This window comes from Amblyomma americanum, chromosome 1, assembly GCF_052857255.1.
Source record: "Amblyomma americanum isolate KBUSLIRL-KWMA chromosome 1, ASM5285725v1, whole genome shotgun sequence".
Classification (NCBI taxonomy): Eukaryota; Metazoa; Arthropoda; class Arachnida; order Ixodida; family Ixodidae; genus Amblyomma; species Amblyomma americanum.
The window spans coordinates 325,854,329-325,874,683 of record NC_135497.1 but is presented as its reverse complement, the minus strand read 5'-3'; the positions used below and the strand labels follow the sequence as shown (position 1 = coordinate 325,874,683).

The window sequence follows — 20,355 nt, the reverse complement described above, 5'->3', positions numbered from 1 at the left end:
CTCAGAGCAAATATACTATACGAAGAACGCCTGAAGAAATTGGACGATAAACGGATGGCAGCTAAGGTATTTAAATACCTATACAGAAAGAGCGTTGACTCACAATGGCGGAAAATAACTAGGAAGCTAACTAGTAAGTATGCCAGGCACGAGGACGGAGAAAGAAACAGCATTAAACGACAGGTTAAAAACGCGGAAGGTAAAAATTGGATAGATTCAATGGAAAAGAAGCATAGTGTAGAACAATATTGATACTGGAGAAGGAAGATCAGGAAGGAAGCGTTTTAAGATAACTCAAGAGGCAGTGCCCTACTCTTTGAAGCTACGTGAGGATGTCTTAGAACGCGATGCTACAAAAAGAAATTTCACGAAGAAGATGACACATGTGGTGCGTGTGGTAAATCTGAAAAACAATAGAATACCTCATACTAAAATGAGATGGTATCCATCCCGATGCCGATACAGGCACAGTAACTCTTCCTGGGGTCCTAGGGGTTAGAGATAACAACAGCCATGTAAATAAATCTGAGATGGAAATTAGCAAAAAGCGATTGGAGGCTCAAAAGCAGAGAGGTGACATAAGGTCATAAGTGTGGGAAGACGTATTTTAAAGGAAATGGCGAATTTTAATAACTTACAAGACAGTTAAACAAAAACAAAGGAAAAACTGAGCATGGTGGCAACTGCCATCACCCCGTTTCAAAGGGGACGCTCCATCCATCCATCCACCCACCCACCCACCCACCCACCCACCCACCCACCCACCCACCCAGCCATCCTATCATGCTCGCAACGGGAAAAAGGCCACACTTGCTGCTCCACCGCAGCGGGTGCGGCGTTAGACATCAGTCGTACTGAACAAATAAATAAGATAAGAACGCTGAAGCTGCACACTGCCGCCAATTTTATCATTCCTGATTGACTCAAGTGTTTTTTTTTTCTTCGCATATATGGTATGTGATGCGTCTATAGACGCTAAAAAGTATAAGTGAGCAGCATATTTCGCCGGGCTTGCTGGTTTATACTTGACGAAAAAAACTTGAAGCGTGAACCGAAGGCACGCATGTAATGCGATCACACTGCCGACCGCACGGAAGCGCTGCCGTAAGTACGCTAGCTGTCGTCGGATACAACTGAAGAACAATGCGGCGAGCGATCCTCGAAGGCGGCCATGAAGCCAATGGCTGCAACCTATTGTCATGACGTATATACATGCTTAATACCACTGCACCCGCTTACGTGTATTTGCCGGGGCTTGCATGTGCGAGGGGATTAACCACGAAATAAGCGGGTTAACCGCGACGTCGCGACAACCGGACGACACCATTTGCTGGCTCAGTTGAGGTCCTCCTTCGAGGTGGAGTCACCACTTCGTTCTTGGCTTACTGTATCCGACTTTATAGGAAAAAGCAAGAGAAAATACATGGCCAGGTAAGCTACTGACGCATAGGCATCTGACCTACTGTGCGCTCCCCTCTACGATCGAAGGAGAAAGCTGAGTGCTGCCTGCAAAGGATTCTCTCCCGTACTGGCCAGAGAACATGGCAGACAAAATTTGGTGATTTGTTCTAGCTATCCTGTTAATGAGTCGTTTCAAAAACTTGATGCTGGCCGCGTGTTCCAGGGACAATGCCTGGCAAGCGCCGGTGGATAGCGAATTTTCACTAGAAATTGGTCATGAGGGCGTTAAATATATTTTGAGAAAGGTACTCTTTATTTGACAGGTACACATTTCGTCTAGTTGTGCGAAAGCGGCGATAGGCAGCTGGGGTTCAGGGAAGGAACTGAGAAGAAGGTGGAGGAAGAAGAGGAGGATTCGAACGACACCTTCCGGCACGCGACAGCCGCAGTCAGAGTCGCCACCAGTGCCTGGGCCTTGCGAGGAGCCTTCCCTGATATTGGTGAGTCGATGCCGCATATTGGTACCAGAGAACACGGCTTGGAACACTGCTCGGCATCAGCGAGAGGCGTTCGAGGCTGCCGAGCGAGCAGGGCGGTCGTGCGCAGTAGGGAGAGCCAAGTGTGGCAGCTGCTTTCATCGGCGTGCCATTCAGGCTGGACAGCGGCATTCCCGGAGGACTCAGAGGGCTATTCTGGGCAGCCCAGCTCCAAACCCCATAAATTTATATGACAGTTTTTGCGCCGGTCCAGTACCGACGGCGCCGCCGCGCGTTTACAACGCAAGCGTTTCGTCATAAGTTGAGACAGAGTCTGTGACTCCGCCTGAATCTGTGGCGCAACTAATTTTCTGCAGGTCTGTGCTGCCCTGGATATACAGTTATCGCTGCGAGCGGCCACCAGGTTCTGACTACTTAACTCATCCCGGAGACTGCTCGTTTTTAGCGCGGCCAGTATTATAAGAGGAGGGGGGGGGGGGGGGGGGGGGCACGGTCAAAATGCAGGGTCGATCCCTGCCGCAACCACGTGCGATATTCGGTGTCATGGCCTAGTGTAAATGCGTCCTGTCTCTAACCTAACAAACGCGGCTTCGGTTCCGTTTAGATTTCTCTGTCATGGTCCTTGCTACTATCTATCGTTTTGTTTCTTTTGATAGCAAAGTTTAATACACTAGCAGTACTTAACGCGTTGCCAAAGTGCATAGTTACGCCTACTGCCTCAGAAAACGGGCGCGGCGTGCGTGGCAGGGAGCGTCATGTGACAATTCACAGAGAGAGAATTTCTTTTTGAGGCGAGGAAAAGGAAGCAGTATTTGTCTCACTTGTCAGGTAGGCGCTTCAACCGCGCTGTGAGGGAAGGGATAATAACGGAGTGAAATAAGGAAGAGCCTAAGAGGAGGCGTAGTGGTGTTCTGCGGAGTAATTTCGACCAACTGGGGATCTTTAACGTGTCTTTAGATCGCACAGCCCACGAACGCCTTTTGAGTTCCGCCTGGATCGAAACGTGGCCGGCACGGTCCTCTGGCCGCGTGGTCATTGCAGTATAGAGTTGGAGCGATGAGATGTCACTACTTCACAACAAGGAAGGGCTTCGGAGAGCGACTGTGGTGCGAAGGATTGAAGTACATCGAGTTGGCCAAGTTGGTCACGGTCGATGGCCGTGAAAACAGCGTGAAAAAAAGAAAGAAAAAGGACCACAAGAAGAAAGAATCGACGAGTTTTTTGGTTTCTTGGTTTTGTTTTCTCGTCGGTTTTTGATAAGTGGTGAAAGGGGTCTGTAGCGGTGTTACGAGAAAGCCGGGAGTGGTGCAATAGAGCTGTCGAATACGTCGTCTGTCGAGCAGTTAGATGTGGAAAGAAGGTTGGAGATGGGATTCAGAGAGTCTTTCTATTGGCCCAGTGAGCATTTCGCTGTTAAACTACCAAAGCGCCAACTGTCAGTTTTTTAGCGAGAACAAACGTATGCACTCAGTTTGCGCTTTCATTCCCTTGCAGGTGGAGAGTCGGCGGCGCAGGCGCACAAAACCGAAAGGAACCGGGCTTCTTCGCAAAGAACGTGCACAGTTACGTACGCTGTTTCGACTTCCAATCGCATTTAACCAACAGCCGAGGAATGATGTGCTTCGTTATTTTGGAGTGCATGTAGTGGAACAGAGACGACAAGGAAAGAGCAGATTATCTGCATGTTCGTGAATATTAGCGGCTCGTTGCAATATCTGAGCTGGGATGATCGGTCATTCGGGCTAATATTTTGCAGCGATAGCTGTTAAGCGCCCCTTTCCTGGGTTTCGTTTCGTGGTTGTCGGCGTACCCCCGTCGGCGGTTAGCACCGGAAACATACGGAGGGTGGCTACCGTGGATGGAGGGTATCGCAAGAGAGGCGGAATACCCAAATAGAGGACGGTTTTAATGTAAGCAGGACGGGTATGGCGGGAGCGTAGGAATGCGTAACCGGAGTATGGCTACCCCGGAAAACATTGTTAGGGTGGTTAGCTTGGAAGGAGGAGAGGTTGTGTGGCGAGAACAGAGAAGTGTGACACGGTGCATATGCGGCAGTTGCTCATACACGCGCCGCTCGAGGAGGGGAGGTCTAAATTTCCATGAGAAAAGAGGCGGGGGGGGGGGGGGGGGGGTTCAGTGTATACGGGAGGAGCGGTAGTCATGTTTGCTGTTTTATCTTGTGGTTTTTTCACCACAAGCCATCTATGAACGGCGTGTCTCTTCGCGTACATTCTATTTTTCCGGCGCTATCTAGCCAAAGGTACCCATCCTGTTTGATAAGACTGCTACGAATTAAGGGGGGTGCCTTGAGAAAAGCAACAGGGTGTGTAGGGGTATCACTGCTCAGTATAATGCAGTTCCGTGCTGAGTGAATTTTAAGCGATTGGCGACGCTGGCGAGCGCTAAAAGTGGATGTAAACACTAGCCACGACTTTTGCCGCACCAGCTCACTAAATGGTGGCACACTCCTTTTTTGCTGGCGCTAGTGTGGCACATTATATTTTCTCATCGACTGTAAATACCTTTCCTTCTATATGAGAATCGATGGATCCATATTCTACTGACAGATATACAGATCTTTGTGTATTTCACTTTATCCGAGTATAAAAACACTTTATTGACTTCACAGTGGTCTCTTTCCTGCCTTCACAGGTTTGGGCCTGATTGCAGAAGGCCTGTCTCGATTGGAGTTCTACCTTTGAGTTTGTGCACGCTTCTATAGAACTTGATGGCTTCTCTTCCGAAGGAGCGAGCGCAATCGCGTGCTCAAGATGCGACCCGGAAGACCCGACAAGAGAAGAATCATCGGGACTCGAGCCTGGACCTACCGGCGCTGTACTTGGCGAAGGGCTCCCTTTTCGGCTGGATCTCAGACCCAGGTTCCGACACGAGCAGCGAGGGCAGCGCTGGGGACCTCGCCTTGGGGGACGAGACTGTGGACGAATTTCCATACGTGAAAATCAGCAGGGCCGAGATGAAAAAACAACGTGCCATGCTGGCAAACACTGAGCAAATGCTGAAGTTCGTGGCTAAGAATTTGACTGAGAAGTCCGTGGTGATGCCCAAAGTGATGCTGAACAAGTTTCTGGAAGTCGAGCACATTAAAAGCGAAATGTGCAAAATGCAGGAGGAAAACCGCCGTCTTAAGGGAGAAAGTTCACAGGCGAGACGAATTCATCAGGGCGAATGGCCTCGAGCTGAGTGGGGCTGGTGCCGGCCTGGCCATTCAGCAGGCATCCGAGCCATTTGAAGATACTTCGGTGCTGCAAGAACAGCAGCAGAACGCATGCCTTCCGGACAGCTCGCAAAGGCAGGCGCAGGATGCTATGTTGAGAAAAATGCTTAGGAATGCACGGAAGGAAGAAAAAAAAGCGCAAGCACAAACAGAGGCCAGCGGAGTAGGAGCACGCTTGGCTGAGGGAAAAGGCGCTTAGTGTCGACAAACCCCGTTCACGCCCCATGACACACGCAACAGAAACTGAGGACTGGGAACATGAGCTGAGAGCTGATAACGTAGAAAGCCTAGAACCCGACAGCACTGAGTACCTCGAGGAAGTCATCAATCGCCTCAAGAGGGGCATTCGTGAAGGCCACATGGAAGACCATGACTGATGCGTTGGTGCACCGTTCAGTGCAACCTGCAGTGGTGCAAAATTGCATTCCAGCGAATAACCGGACTGGTCCTTGCTTCCACTCTACCCTTCCTTCCACTGCTACGTTTTGACGCTTAGAACCCTCTCAAGACGTGGCGTTCATTTGCTTCAGACAACATTTTCCAGCGCATTTTGGCGTTAATAAAGAGCGTCAAATCCCACTGTGGGTTGGTCAATGGCCAGGGAGGAGATAGCCTGGAAAAATGCTTTCTGGCCCTTTATCTTCAAGTGTTGAAAGGACGCTGACTACGAATTTAAGCCGGCATATTTATTAATTACTGCCTACAATAGAGTCCATCAAGCATTCCCCGTCATCCCCGCCATGAATTTAAATCGAGCCGCGGGAACAATACTTTATATTCAGCACCAAATTTCTTACAAATAAAAACGCATTTCGTCAATAGACAAATGGGCAAAGAAAAGTTCTAGTGCTTAACGTAGTTAAACCGAGTAGACGTGAGGAAGCATGTCTTTAGCCTGTTTGGCTCATGGTTTTGCTTTGCTCGGTCGTTGGAACGTCTCGTGACGATATTACCCGGGTTGAGGTCGGATCAAGGTTAAGGTGATCTGATCTGTTCGCTCCGCATATGGAAGTTGATGAAGACGACGATGTACAATGCGCAGCGCTAGAGTGAGTTTTAGTCTCCCTATAGAGAAAGACGAGGGATTGGCTAAGTATTGGGCGGCTGGTCCTGTTTTCCTTTTCCCCCTGTGCCTTTGCACCTTTTTTCTTGTGTGGATAACACACGCGGGGCGTTTTGAAATCTCAGGTAATGTCTACGCAGTCTCCCGGCCAGGGGAGGTCCCCCTGATCGGCTTCCCTACCACCTCATGAGATGCCTCTGGAAGCTCTTCAACGCTCTGGCGTCCGCAGCATTCCTGTGGCGCTGGTGCTAAATGATGGTGGTTCTATCAAAACTGACCATCCAGCTTGAGCCCATTGTATCACCTGTGGGTACCCGGCGGCATTGGGGATCGAACCCCGCAACTCCCGCATGCGAGGCGGATGCGAAAACCACTAGGCCATCGCTTCGGGGACGTCTAGGGTTTGTGAAAAACGCCGCATATCAAGATTATAAGGAAACCACAATTAGATTAACACGTCATTCTCACATCTTTAACGACTTGCGCACTCAGCAGAGCCTTTCCTTGCGAGAGCTTTTAGAACAGAATACAAGATTTTTTAACCCATAAGTCACAATTGATCTACTCGAAAATATAGGCACCATTAGATCACTTACGAGAAAATGTAGCCGGTAGTAAATACATTAGTTTCTATATCGAGCGTATAGTCATCTGCTAAGCACGGTAATTTAGACGTCCTGATATGCACTTTAGGTAAACGCCGCGAAGCAATGACGTAATTCTCATAGACGCATCAAGGATGGAAACACACGAAGCGTCAATTGCTTCATGACTTCATGGAATGATATGCAAGATAAGTGGCTGTAGAACAGCTTTATTTTAAATGTCGTTGTATATACTTCATTAAAATATTCTTTCGCCACATGAACTGAGAGAAAACGTTGAATTCTACGTTCGTGCTATTTCCATTGCACTTGAAAATTAATACCTAAGCGTTCGCAATGGCAACGCCCAGCTGAGTGAAAGCTACACCCTTAGCGATAATAAACTTACAGGCCAGTGGCGATACTATAGTGTGCGTTATCGCAGCGCAGCTGTTGTGTAAGATCTCTATGATTTGAATGCAGAAAGTCTGTTATTTTTATGATAATTTAAGCATTGTATTTTTATGGCACACAAGAAACTAAGGCCATCACTGCCATGATTGGAGCGAGACTGGCACCTTCGTGCGGCTCCGTGGCACTAACTCGAGTGAACTGATAACACGGAGGCGACCGCCGTTTGTCATCCTTGGTGATGACGTCACTATTCAAGTGATCGATGCGTGCTCACGTCATGGTTCTGAGAAGCAATTAGAAAGTCGGAGGGGTGACGCGAGTAATGACGTCTTGGCTATCAGAACCTGTCCGAAGCTCTATATGAGTCGCGTGATCGGTCTTTGGTCACCTGATCAGCGATTGGTCACGTGATCTGGTTACACCCCCACACTCACGCCGCTCAACCACACACGAGTCTTTAGAGCTGCGCTGTACCGGATGCGTATGGAGAACAAATAAGTACGCTTGCAACGGCTGGAGACGAAGGAGCGAAACAAACGGCGAAATCGGAGCAGAAGACTGAAGAGCGCAAGTGAGTTCTTGGATACACTCATATGCCGCGCCTCAACGGAGTGTTCTGCGGCCAACATTTCAAAGCGATGGCTGTTAGCCGTTTACGACCAGATTGCGTGGCTTTCGTGTTTTTTGCACTCGCGTTCATGATTGAGCTGAAGCATTCTCATGACAGCTCTAATTATAGCACAGAGACTAGGGAGCAAAAGTTCTCAGGGCAAACTATGGCTAAAGGTGTCTAATTCCGAAGAGTAACGCAATTTCTCCGCTTATACCGTTTCCATCTTTCCCGCTCTTTTTCTCGTTTTGTTTTTTGCATTGCGCCTCCTCCGCCCGCGTAGAGCCATACTAAAAGATATTTCAATAGTCCCCTCGCGTGAGTCGCGGGGTCTCTAGGAATACCGCCGTAAGCTATATCCTGAAAAAAAAAAGAATAAAAAACGCGTCTTAAAAGGAAGAGCACGCAAAAGGATACGAACGGCGTCTAATTTTCCGCGCGCCATGTACAGAAGATGGCTGATCTCAAGTCTAGCTATACCATACACTGAAAACGAAATCAGCCGGTGACCGTGTTACTGGGACCAAAGGAAGCCTTTGAAGAAACTGAAAGGGAAGGCGAAACATTAAGTTCCATTATGAGGAGTCCTCGCGATGATGCTCGCCTCAGAGCGTCGCCATGAACACCTCAGCAGCCTCCACCATCGACACGATCTCAAAAGAAAAGAAAAAAGAAAGACATACTTTACTATAGAAAGGCCGCCGCGGTGGCTCAGTGGTTATGGTGCTCAGCTGCTGACCCAAATGACTCGTGTTCGATCCTGGTTGCGGCGGTCGCATTTCGGTGAAGGCAAAATTCTAGAGGCCCGCGTACTGCGCGATGTCAGTGCACGTTAAAGAACTCCAAGTGGTTGCAATTATCTGGAACCTCCTACTATGGCGCCCCTTATAGTCTTCGTTGCATTGGGACGATAAACCTAATTAAAATCAAAAGAATAATTCCCGAAATTAAGGGTTTAGTGATGTTGTGAAATCCAAGAAATATATATAGAGAGAAATTTGAACCACTCTCTATTTTTCTTTTTATTCATCTAGAACAGGATTTGGGATCTCATAAATGTAACAAATAAAGATACAAAATTTTAAACCACTGAAGGAAATAAAATGATGCAAATAAATACACAAAAGCATAGGTGAAACAATGTGAAAAACGACATAAGCACTCTCAGAAGTACGACGTCGCTCCCACTGCATACACACACGCACGAAAAAAAAAACTAGAAACAAAAGTGACACGCTGAACCACAGATGAGCATAACAAACGAAGACTTAAACTTCAGATGCTAGCTCCAAGAACTTCACCGTAGACCATTTCCTGTGACTGACTGAACGCATTCCTTCGCTCTACATAAAGACATAAAGCAGCTCCTACCAATGATGTCACGTTCGAAACACCTCAGTCAATGTAAACCCTTTCCCAGTTCACTCTCATGAATTTAATTCCACAGTGCACTAATTTCCAGCATACCCTTGTTACGTCTCGCCTACGACGCGCGGTATAGCCGGCGCGGATGCAACGGATGCCGCGGCTTCGTTCATCGCTGTCGCAACGCCTCCCGCCAAGCGCGTCCAGGCAGGTTTCAGTGCCACGTGTCGTCGTGCGTGCGTGTGTGTGTGTGTGCATGTTTTGCCCACGCTTGTCAAAGCGCGGCAGCCGGGGAGAGGAGCTCCCCAACTGGGAGGCGAGGAGGTCTGACCGGCGCCGGCCTGGCGGACGCGCCCGTCACGTCTGGACATGTTCAAGCGTCGCTGTATCGGACGCCTCTTCCCAAGCCGTTCCTTCTTGCCCTCGACTCCGAGGGTATAAAAGACAGCTGCGCCGGACGCCAAGAGAGACTTCGATTCCTTCCTTCGAGTAACGTGGTCGCCCTGACCGGCTGCTCTTTTGCGATGCCAGAATAAACAAGTTGTTCTGTTGCCAGTCGACTCATCCTTTGCCGGGACCTTCGGATGTTTCCAGCTTTGCCCCAGGCCGCCAGGCCAACGCTACCCTTGGGGCTTGCAACCCATTTGCAACAACTGGTTGCCAGCGGTGAGATCGCGACAACGGAGGCCAGCAGCGAAGATATGCGGTCAACTGTATACTGAGCAGCTCAACGACCATCCGGGAGCAGTGCAACGAGCCCTGTGTGATGACTGGTTGCCTGCAGCGGAACGACTGCGCTGAATTCTTGGCTGCAAGGTTTGGTGAGTGCGGGACTTTCTTCTTCTGAGTTTTGCCAGGCTTTTGTTAGTGTCAGAAACAGAGCTGGTAATTGTGGTTGTCGTTGCTGCCGGGTTAGTTTGCGGCAAGACAATAGTAGGCAGTAGAGAAAGCAGCATTCGGAGCAGCCATGGATTTGAAGTCGTTGCGCAAACCGAAATTGCTGGAGCTTGCAAGAGAGTTGGGTCTGGATGTCTCAGACAAACTCAGAAAACCAGAACTGCTAAGGGCTATTCTTGAGTTGGAGGCTGAGGATGACGAGCTGTCGGAATGCCTTGAGACCATTGAGGAGAGGGAACAAAAAGAAAAAGAGAAAAACGAGCGCGAACGTAAAGAGAAAAAAGAGAAAGACGAGCGCGAACGTAAAGAACAAAAAGAGAAAGAGGAGCGAGAACGTAAAGAACAAAAAGAGAAAGACGAGCGCGAACGTAAAGAACAAAAAGAGAAAGAGGAGCGCGAACGTAAAGAGCAAAAAGAGAAAGAAGAGCGCGACCGTCAACACGCTTTGGAAATGAAGCGTCTCGAGGTAGAGATGGAACGCGCTCGTAATGGAAGTCAGGCACACGGTGCAGGAGAACGGGTATCGTTCAAAATGACTGACCTGATGCGGCCGTTTAAGCTTGGAGAGGACATTGGTTTGTTCCTGGTTAACTTTGAGCGAACGTGCGAGAAGCAGGGGTTCTCTCGGGAAACGTGGCCACAGCGCTTGCTCACTTTGTTACCCGGCGAGGCGGCCGACGTAGTCGCTCGCTTGAAGAGAGAGGAGGCAGAGGATTTCGACCAAGTGAAATCGAGTCTGCTAAAAAAGTACAGGCTGTCAGCGGAGGCGTTCCGTCGGAAGTTTCGGGAAAATGAAAAAGGCAGAAATGAGTCATATACAGAGTTTGCCTACAGGCTTATGTCAAACATGCAGGAGTGGCTCAAAGAAGAGAAAGCGTTTGGTGACCACGAGAAAATTCTGCAGTGTTTCGGGCTGGAACAGTTTTATAGTCGGTTACCTGAGAACGTGCGGTACTGGGTCTTGGATAGGCCAGACGTTAGTACAGTGGCTAAAGCCGCCGAGCTAGCCGAGGAGTTTGTGACGCGTCGGGCTCGCGGAGCTAAGGACGGTCAAAAGGGTGAATTTGGCTCCAAGTCTGAGAGGCCGAAGTTCACACCCATGAGAGCAAGGGGGGACACGCGTAGTGCGGATGCGAGTGAAAGCAGTCCGACCGAACGTAAGGAGACGGCGGCAGCCGAAGCCGAACGCAGAAAGCGGTTCGAGGCGAGGCAAGCGCGCGTGTGTTATACGTGCCAGAAGCCGGGTCACTTTTCGGCGCAGTGTCCAGAAACAAAAAGAGAAGTCGTGTGTTTGTCGTTATGTAGCACTGACGAGAACATGAAGCTTCTCGAGCCTTACATGCGAGACTTCCTCGTGAACGGGAAAGAGTGCCGAGTGCTTCGTGATTCCGCAGCTACAATGGATGTAGTTCACCCCTCTTACGTAGAACCCGATATGTTCACGGGCGAGTGCGCATGGATCAAGCAAGCCGTGGAAGCTCATAGCGTGTGTCTGCCCGTAGCAAAAGTGCTTATTGAAGGACCTTTCGGAGCACTTGAGACGGAGGCCGTAGTGTCATCTATGCTGCCCCCCCAGTACCCGTACCTATTTTCGAACAGGTCCGATCACCTCCTGCGCGAGAAGGGGCTTTTGTTTGGTGAGGCTAGCGTTCAGGCCTTAACTAGACCGAGAGTTCGGGAGCTCGCTGCAAAGGCGGTAGTTGCGGGGCCGACGTTGTCGAACAATGAAAAAGGGTCGGAGGCGCAGCAAGCTGATATTCCGAGCACGTCAGAACTGGATAAAATTGAGCCTGTAGCGTTGAAGGCACCAGGTACTGGAGAGGAACCGCCCGACATGGGAAAGTTAGAAGAGCTTCCGGTCGAGCTTCCGGGACTAGGCTCAGTGACGAACAGGGAAGACACTGATCAGGTCATTAGTGACTTAATCATTAAAGCACCGCTGTCGCCTGAGCAGAAAACCGAACTACACCAACTCTTACAAGAGTTTCAAGGTCAGTTCTCTGAGAGGCCTGGTAGGACTTCTGTCCTTACTCATGATATAGAACTTACCTCCCCAGAGCCAGTACGATCCAAGGCGTGCCGGGTGTCACCCCGTCAGCGCGATATTATGGAGGCTGAGGTAAAGAAAATGCTACAGCTCGGTGTTATTGAGGCGGGTGAGAGTGATTATACCTCCCCTTTGATTTTAGTTGAGGTACCGGGCAAGGAACCTCGTCCTTGCGTCGACTACCGCAGGCTTAATTCCATTACTAAGGATCAAATTTATCCGATCCCTAACATCGAGGAGCGCCTTGAGAAAGTTAGTAGCGCTCAGTTTATTTCCACCCTAGATCTTGTCAGGGGTTATTGGCAGGTTCCACTTACAGAAGAGGCTAGTAGGTATGCGGCGTTCATTTCACCAATGGGAACATTCCGCCCTAAAGTTTTGAGTTTTGGTTTGAAGAACGCGCCATACTGCTTTTCAAGCCTCATGGACAAAGTGTTGCGGGGACAGGAAGAATTTGCTTTACCGTATTTAGACGACGTAGCGATATTCTCCGCATCCTGGTCTGAGCATATGGCACACTTGCGGGCAGTGCTAACCCGCCTGCGCGAAGCGGGCTTGACAGTCAAGGCTCCCAAGTGCCAATTAGCACAGGCCGAGGTTGTCTACCTCGGTCACGTGATTGGACAGGGTCGTCGCCGCCCCTCTGAAATAAAGGTGGCCGCTGTGCGAGACTTCCCGCAACCGCGCACGAAGACCGATATTCGGTCGTTCTTAGGTGTCGCCGGCTACTATCAGAGGTACATCCCCAGGTACTCCGATATCGCGGCTCCCCTGACGGATGCTCTAAGAAAAACAGAGCCCCAAACAGTCGTCTGGAGCGAGACAAAGGAAAGAGCTTTTAGCGCCCTAAAGAGCGCCCTAACAAGCCAGCCTGTGCTACGATCGCCAGACTACACAAAAGGGTTCGTTGTTCAGTGCGATGCTAGTGAGCGAGGCATGGGCGTTGTACTGTGCCAAAGGGACAATGGAGAAGTGGAACACCCCGTCCTGTATGCTAGTCGTAAGCTGACCTGTCGTGAGCAGGCGTACAGCGCCACCGAGAAAGAGTGTGCGTGTCTCGTGTGGGCCGTTCAGAAATTGTCATGCTACCTAGCCGGCTCGAGGTTTATCATTGAGACGGATCACTGCCCTCTCCAATGGCTGCAGACCATATCTCCCAAAAATGGCCGCCTCCTGCGCTGGAGCCTCGCTTTGCAACAATATTCCTTTGAGGTGCGTTACAAAAAGGGGAGTCTCAACGGTAACGCCGATGGCTTAAGTCGAAGCCCCTAACGTAGGAATCCGCCTCAAAGTTGTTGGTTACGGATGTTTGCTTCCTGAGGCAGGATTTTTAACATATTGCTTTTGTTTAGTGTTTCAAAGTGATTATGTGCTTTCTAGTGCAATTTTCCAATTTGTGGACGCGTTCTGAGTGCTGCTTGACTACTGTAAGGAACTAGGCAGTAGTATAAAAGGGGAAAGAGCCTGGCAGAGCTTAGTGAGGGTTGTCTCGTGCTTGCTGACTGAGCGGTTGCGTTTCTTCGTAGTTCTAACGCTTGCTGGGAACGAGCACAAAAATGGCAACTCTCCTGAAGTGACTTTGCAGTGCCCTGTGTGATCCTGAACCTGAGAACGAGGCCTTCTCTGTGCGCTGCGCTCAAGCAACGTCGAGGGACGACCGGTTTCGTTTACGAGCATCATCGAGCGACATCCCTCTGGACAGCGGATGCAGTCCCCTCACCATCGGGATCTCCTTCTCCCGGCGGGGCGGTCTGTTACGTCTCGCCTACGACGCGCGGTATAGCCGGCGCGGATGCAACGGATGCCGCGGCTTCGTTCATCGCTGCCGCAACGCCTCCCGCCAAGCGCGTCCAGGCAGGTTTCAGTGCCACGTGTCGTCGTGCGTGCGTGTGTGTGTGTGTGCATGTTTTGCCCACGCTTGTCAAAGCGCGGCAGCCGGGGAGAGGAGCTCCCCAACTGGGAGGCGAGGAGGTCTGACCGGCGCCGGCCTGGCGGACGCTCCCGTCACGTCTGGACATGTTCAAGCGTCGCCGTATCGGACGCCTCTTCCCAAGCCGTTCCTTCTTGCCCTCGACTCCGAGGGTATAAAAGACAGCTGCGCCGGACGCCAAGAGAGACTTCGATTCCTTCCTTCGAGTAACGTGGTCGCCCTGACCGGCTGCTCTTTTGCGATGCCAGAATAAACAAGTTGTTCTGTTGCCAGTCGACTCATCCTTTGCCGGGACCTTCGGATGTTTCCAGCTTTGCCCCAGGCCGCCAGGCCAACGCTACCCTTGGGGCTTGCAACCCATTTGCAACACCCTCTGTGCATGAGCTAGCATGCACGATGTCCAAGAAAAGCGTTTAAATATATTCGGTACCTTGACTGCAGTGTTTTTATAGCTGTTATGACATTGGGCAAACACAGCAGTAGGTAGAGCACCCATAATTATCCAAGTTTGTTTTCGCCTTCGCACGAAACACCTCACCGCTCGCCTCGCTCACTGCAAACTGAACCAGAGAGCTGCGTTGGCTGCGTCCGCCTTTCGCCACCGCTGTTAACCAGGTGGCGCCACTCGCGCGCGCCAAACTGCAGCGCACGGAGCCCTTAGAAAGCACACGGATAGGCAACAGTACCTTCATTACAAGAGCTGCTGCCACCCACGCCAATGCAAAACTTCAATTCCATATTCCCAAGCCATCAGATTCCAACGGATCTGCTCACGACCAGAAGACTTCGAAGAAAATTCTAGCCGTACGCGGGAGGTTCTGAGGGACCAGTGCTATCCGTCCTCTATTATTGATGATGCCATTAGGAAAGCGGAAGTAAAAGATCGTAATGAAATGTTTGGGGATCCGCCATCAGCAACCGGAAATGAACACCGCTCTACTCTCGTCTTAACCTTCGCAAACAACCTTCCTAATGTCAACAAAATTCTAAAAAAACATTTCAACATAATCGAACAAAACGATCGACTGTCAAAAATTTTTTCAACAGTTCCACGGGTTACCTACAGACTACCAAAAAATATACAGAATTATGTAGTTCACTCTACTGTCAATAAGGGAAAGCCTGTGCTTTGCCTACCTTGCAGGAAGAATCGCTGTCAAGTTTGCCAGCACATGCGGACAACACTAGCTCAGAGCACACACTCTAAACACTCCATCCGTGAAAACTTGAACTGTGACAGTAGTAACGTAGTATGCATGCTCGAGTGTGGCGAGTTTCAGATGCAATACATTGGCCAAACCGAGAATTCCTTCCGAATTAGATTCAACAACCACCGCGCGCACACCAGATCTCTTCCTCTCCTCCCCTGTCGAAACACCTTTCCCAGGAAGGCCACGAGTTTCACAAACTAAAAGTTACGCTGCTACAGAGCGGCTTCCAAAATACCCGTGAGCGTGAGCAACGAGAATCATACTTTATATGTAAGTTTAATACTGTGCAGGCCGGTATGAATGAGAACCCTGGTACTCTCTCCACACTTCAGAGGTCAGAGTCCTAGCCCTACTGAAATTCACAGCACCCGGACTGCATCTCCTGAGGTCATGCCAATTTGCGTGCTTGCTTCCACATGCCGCCATTCTCCTCCCCCTGCCATTCTTTCTTGCTCATGACCAGAGAAAACAGTTGTGACAGCAAAGCATATTGCCTATTCCCTCCTCAACTTTTTATATTTTTTATATATTTTATTTTTCTTTATTTCTTTTTCCCTGCTTTGCAGATAATAGAGCGTGATGCTCCATATATGGCAGTAACCCATTGCAATAACGCACACTTGGGCGATTTCGCGCCTTCGTTACCCTTTTTCTTTCTGTTACTCTCCTCTCTCTCTCAGTTTCTAGGAAGGAGCCCTCTTTTTGTCTCCTCGATGGAAGGCGGGGCGGAGGCGCCTTCGACGCATCTTCGCCTTTCGTAACTTCACTTAATTGAAGTCTCCTTCGTTTTAAAATTGCGCTCGTGGCGGGAGGCGTTCCGGAACGACGCTGACATCCCACGCCGCGCGAATGCAGACGCATCTATAGCTTTGCACCGGGATGCAGTAAACTCAGGCGCCAGACGCCTCTAAGTAGGTATAAAAAAGTGCCTTCCACTGGTTCCATGGTATTGGTGGCTGGCCCGGGGTTTGCAAGAGTGTACGAAGGGGCGTAAGATCCCGTGAAACTCATAGTGAAGGTTTACCTCGTCGGCACGTTGTTGTATTGTAGATTCAAGATCGAACGACAAAACCGGAGCGACCGATGTCATGCTGATGCCAAGTTTCCTCCGACCCCCCCCCCCCCCCCTACTTTTCCTGCGTCACGTATACGTGGTGTCAAGCAACATACATGTGACTCAAACTGAAACTCTGAAGAAGAGAAACTGAAAGCAAGAGAACTGAATTTGAAAATAAGAGAAGAGAAACTGAAACTGCCGCACAGTTCATTACCTGGTGGACCCAACAGTATCGCGTATTACTTAACGTCTTCATAAAACCGCTGCTTGTTCTTCTATAAGATTAGCAGCATTAGTATATGTTTGCTATTAATGACACCCAGGTAATGAAAATGATTTACCAACTTAAGTAGTGTTGGTTCTGGTGTAATGCACGAATAATTTATAGGCATGCGTTTGTGTATACGTCAGAAATTAAATTGTGAAGCCAGCCTTGAAACTGCCTGTGCAGTTCTGATAAAAAAAAGGAAAAAGTTATCTTGCTTTCATAGCATGCGTGTCATCTATATCAGATGTGATAGTAATCTTGAGCTATAACTTGAAATGACCCATGCTGGCTGCCATCAAAAATCACTTTTTCAATTGTTCAACAAACCTCATAACTCATTTCTGTCACGAAAGGAATGAAATGATTCACTTATGTCTCATTGCTTTGGTACAGTCATGGTTCATTATGCAATGTAAAATCTGATTTAGGAATATTTTTGTTACTTGTTGCACGGTTTGTTCCTGAGATTCAGCACATCCGCCAGTGTTGCGTTCCCCCGTGGTTTTCTTTTTTTATTAATTGAGTACAGATGAATAGCCACCGGATTCTTGGCCGATCGCCCAGTGTGGGTATGTGCCATCTTTTGATAGGCTAACAATATCAACAACATTCGTCTTTCACTTTCAATCATATATGTGCTGCACTATACTTTTTCTTCTACTTTGTATTGATTCCATCCATAATGATGTCAGAGTTTAAAGACAAATCCTCAGTGCTTGCAGATCTTTACTATGTGCCCGCTTTTCGTTATTGCGAAAATGATGGCAAAATAAGTAATAAAGAAAGTAATATGGTTCACCACTTCAGTTCGCAAAAGGACTATGAGAGAAAAAGGACAAAGCAATCACAGCCAAAGTACCTTCCCCATACTTCTAAGCTGTCCACATAGAACGAATGAAAAGGTCATTTTCCCTAAACTCATTCCATACTACGGCCAGCTTTCAGGCTAATTGTGAGAAATGTCTGTGTAAGCATGGAGAAAGGGTTGAGCCGGAATGCTGTCATGATTCATGGAAGAAAAAGACAGTAGGCATGGGAGGCACTTGGGAGAAGAAGAAGAAGAAGAGGCACTGGCCACGCTATCAGCTTCCGAAAGATAGGTTCACGCAAGCTCCGCTGCAGGTTGTTCTGATCTCCTTGCCACGAGTTGCTGATACGGAGGCTGACCCCGTCTTCTATTACGACCATATTTACCCGTCCTATGCGAAACATATATGCCCGCAAATATCCTAAACGGTCTTCTTTCTGAACACCTACAGAATTTTCCTCATCATACTGTTCTTTCCACTGATGCCTCCGGCAGCTGTGAGAATGCGGCGATTGGGATATATTCGCAAGATCTGGCTTGGAGCTATTCCGTTCCGTTCGTATCCCTGGTTATACTCCTATATTATTCGTAGAGTTTTTGGCTACTGGTTTGGCTTTTCTCAAACTTCTCAGGCATGTAGCACGGGTTCTCATTCTTGCAGACTGTCATTCAGTTCTAGTATCTCTCCAAAATTCCGGAAAATCTGTACTGAATCGGTCGCTTAGGTTTTTTGTTCCGTGCACAGTGCGTGAGATCCGCTTTGTCCGGGTACCTGTAGGCATTCGGGTGTCTACTTTAACGAGGTGGCTGATTTATTGACAAGGTTAGCTCTCAGCGCTCCTGTAATCTATCCCGTCCCTCACCTCATTCGGTTGAAAACTTCACGTTTCCAGCTTTTCCAAAATATTTCAGCCAGCTTGAGTGATCCGTTGCTCAATACAGTGGATTTTCACCACTTAAAAGTACCCATGGAATGTCCGGTGGTGTAAATCAAGGCGTTGTGAGGTGTCAATGACGCTTCTGCGATGCAGAATCCCTCACTTACCCAAATGTGGGTTCGCTGCGATAAACCTTTGCGTCTCATGTGGGGAAGTTGAAACTAGATCATTTTCTCCTCTCTTGCCGGCTGTTCGCAGTTCAAGGAAAGCAGTATTTGGAGGTCCCTCTTTCGAGGTTAGGACTCCCTCTGTCTCTTCCAGTTCTTCTCTCGTTCAGTGCGAGCGCCAAGGAGTTCCCGTTAAGCAGTGTTTGTGGCTACCTTCATGATTACATAAGTGCAACTGATCGGTTACCTTGTTAGCTGTATACGAAATTCTGTCTCATGTCCAAAATGCTTGATTCTATTACTGGTAATTCACATTTATTAAATTTAATTGAAATTTCCTATTTTTATCTTGATTCAGTCTCCTACGCCGCCGCCTCACGTCTTTTTTTTTTCCCCGTGCAAATAATTCATTGGCAATCTCCACTCTACCCTGGCCAATCCCCCCGCGTGGGTACGTGCCATATTTACTGAGGTGAAGAAGAAGAGTGTAGACTACAAACACCATTTGTACTTGTGCTGTGTTTTTTTGTCTGTTTGCATCGTAAGCCATTAATAGGTAGAAAGGCATGCACGTAATGGACATACCCTGTGCACATGAATGCGGAAAGCTGGTCATGGCTGTCAAAGCATTTCCAACAAAGCAACGGGACCTTCAAGAAACAGGATATGGTTGTGACCCCTCACATGCAATGATTTTCATACAATTTGAAAATGTGGCAAAATACAGCAGTCCCGTGGTTATATTGATGCAAACCAAGCTAGCTCATTTATGCGGGAACATTTTTAGATGCTGCCAAAAAGGAACATGTCAAAAAGTTACACATAGCATCCTGTTTCATTGATGATGTTTAAATGTGTGGTAAAGGATAAGAACAAGCATCTCTGTGTTGGCTAACTGCCCTGCAATCCACGCACTGTCATGCAGTGCACACAGAATCACAGTCCAGTGACTGCAGAGCGGTCTGCAACCAGTAACTTGCAACTATACTATGCAGCAAGCTTCTTTGCACGGTATTTGTTACATTTATCGAACGATGACATGGAATTGGTATGGCTATTTCTACACAGCGCATTTCCTAAAGACTCCTTTCTGCCATACTGTACTTTTTACCCAAAAAGCTTTCTACAGAGTCATTTAAATCGCTACGCATAAATAGGTTTGTAGCAGGTGTGTGAGGCCGAACAAAAATAATGTTTTTATTTTCCTCAATTCTTCGGTATTCCTGATTATCACGACATGGACATTTATATGTTGGTACAACTTTTTTTAGGCAACACAACTGATGCGCCGATGTGTTTGGTACAGATTCATCTTCAGACATTTCATATCTGTTGGGTCAAAGAGAACGAAATAATAGTTGACTGCATTAGTTTTTACTGAGATAACTAGCATCACACTGCATGCTCTTGAATTTCCTCTGGCTGTCTGTAATTGGCTTCATTGCATACCTTCATACTTGTTTCATTTAAACTCTGCACACTGCTCTTTTCACCGCACATGGCGACATGGCACGCGGGGCCCCGTGGGAATGGGCGAGGAGGATTAGGAGGTCGGCTGCAACTTCCCTGGAATCCAAACACAGCTATAGGCACCTGCAAGTCACGGTTAATTTCTGAAAGGCAGCTTTGCCGGCTTTCTTTCGTCGTCTTGTGCATCGTGCGTCGCGTCTCGCGGCGAACCCGACAAAGGGGAGACCATCAACCCCCTCCCCCTCTCCTCCTGAAGCGGAGGAAAGATCCCGAAAATAGTTTCCTAGAGACGTACTTTTTTTTCCTTGGGGTCAACGAGGGGTCAAACGCGGTGCGAGGCAACGTTCTCTTTTCATTCTAGAGAAGCAAGCTTATACTGCAAAATGAAACCCTGTCTTCCTCTTCCAAGTGAAATTTCATTTCATTTGATTTCACTTTATTTTTCCAGAATAC

General features: G+C 48.6%; 1 long non-coding RNA gene across 1 annotated transcript; it reads left to right on the top strand.

Moving 5' to 3' along the window:
- Window positions 1-1,741: 1,741 nt before the first annotated feature.
- On the top strand, window positions 1,742-5,036 carry LOC144099237 (uncharacterized). The gene is made up of 3 exons (XR_013307353.1): window positions 1,742-1,901; window positions 3,393-3,460; window positions 4,551-5,036. It is a non-coding gene; the product is annotated as an uncharacterized LOC144099237 (long non-coding RNA).
- The last annotated feature ends 15,319 nt before the right edge of the window (window positions 5,037-20,355 follow it).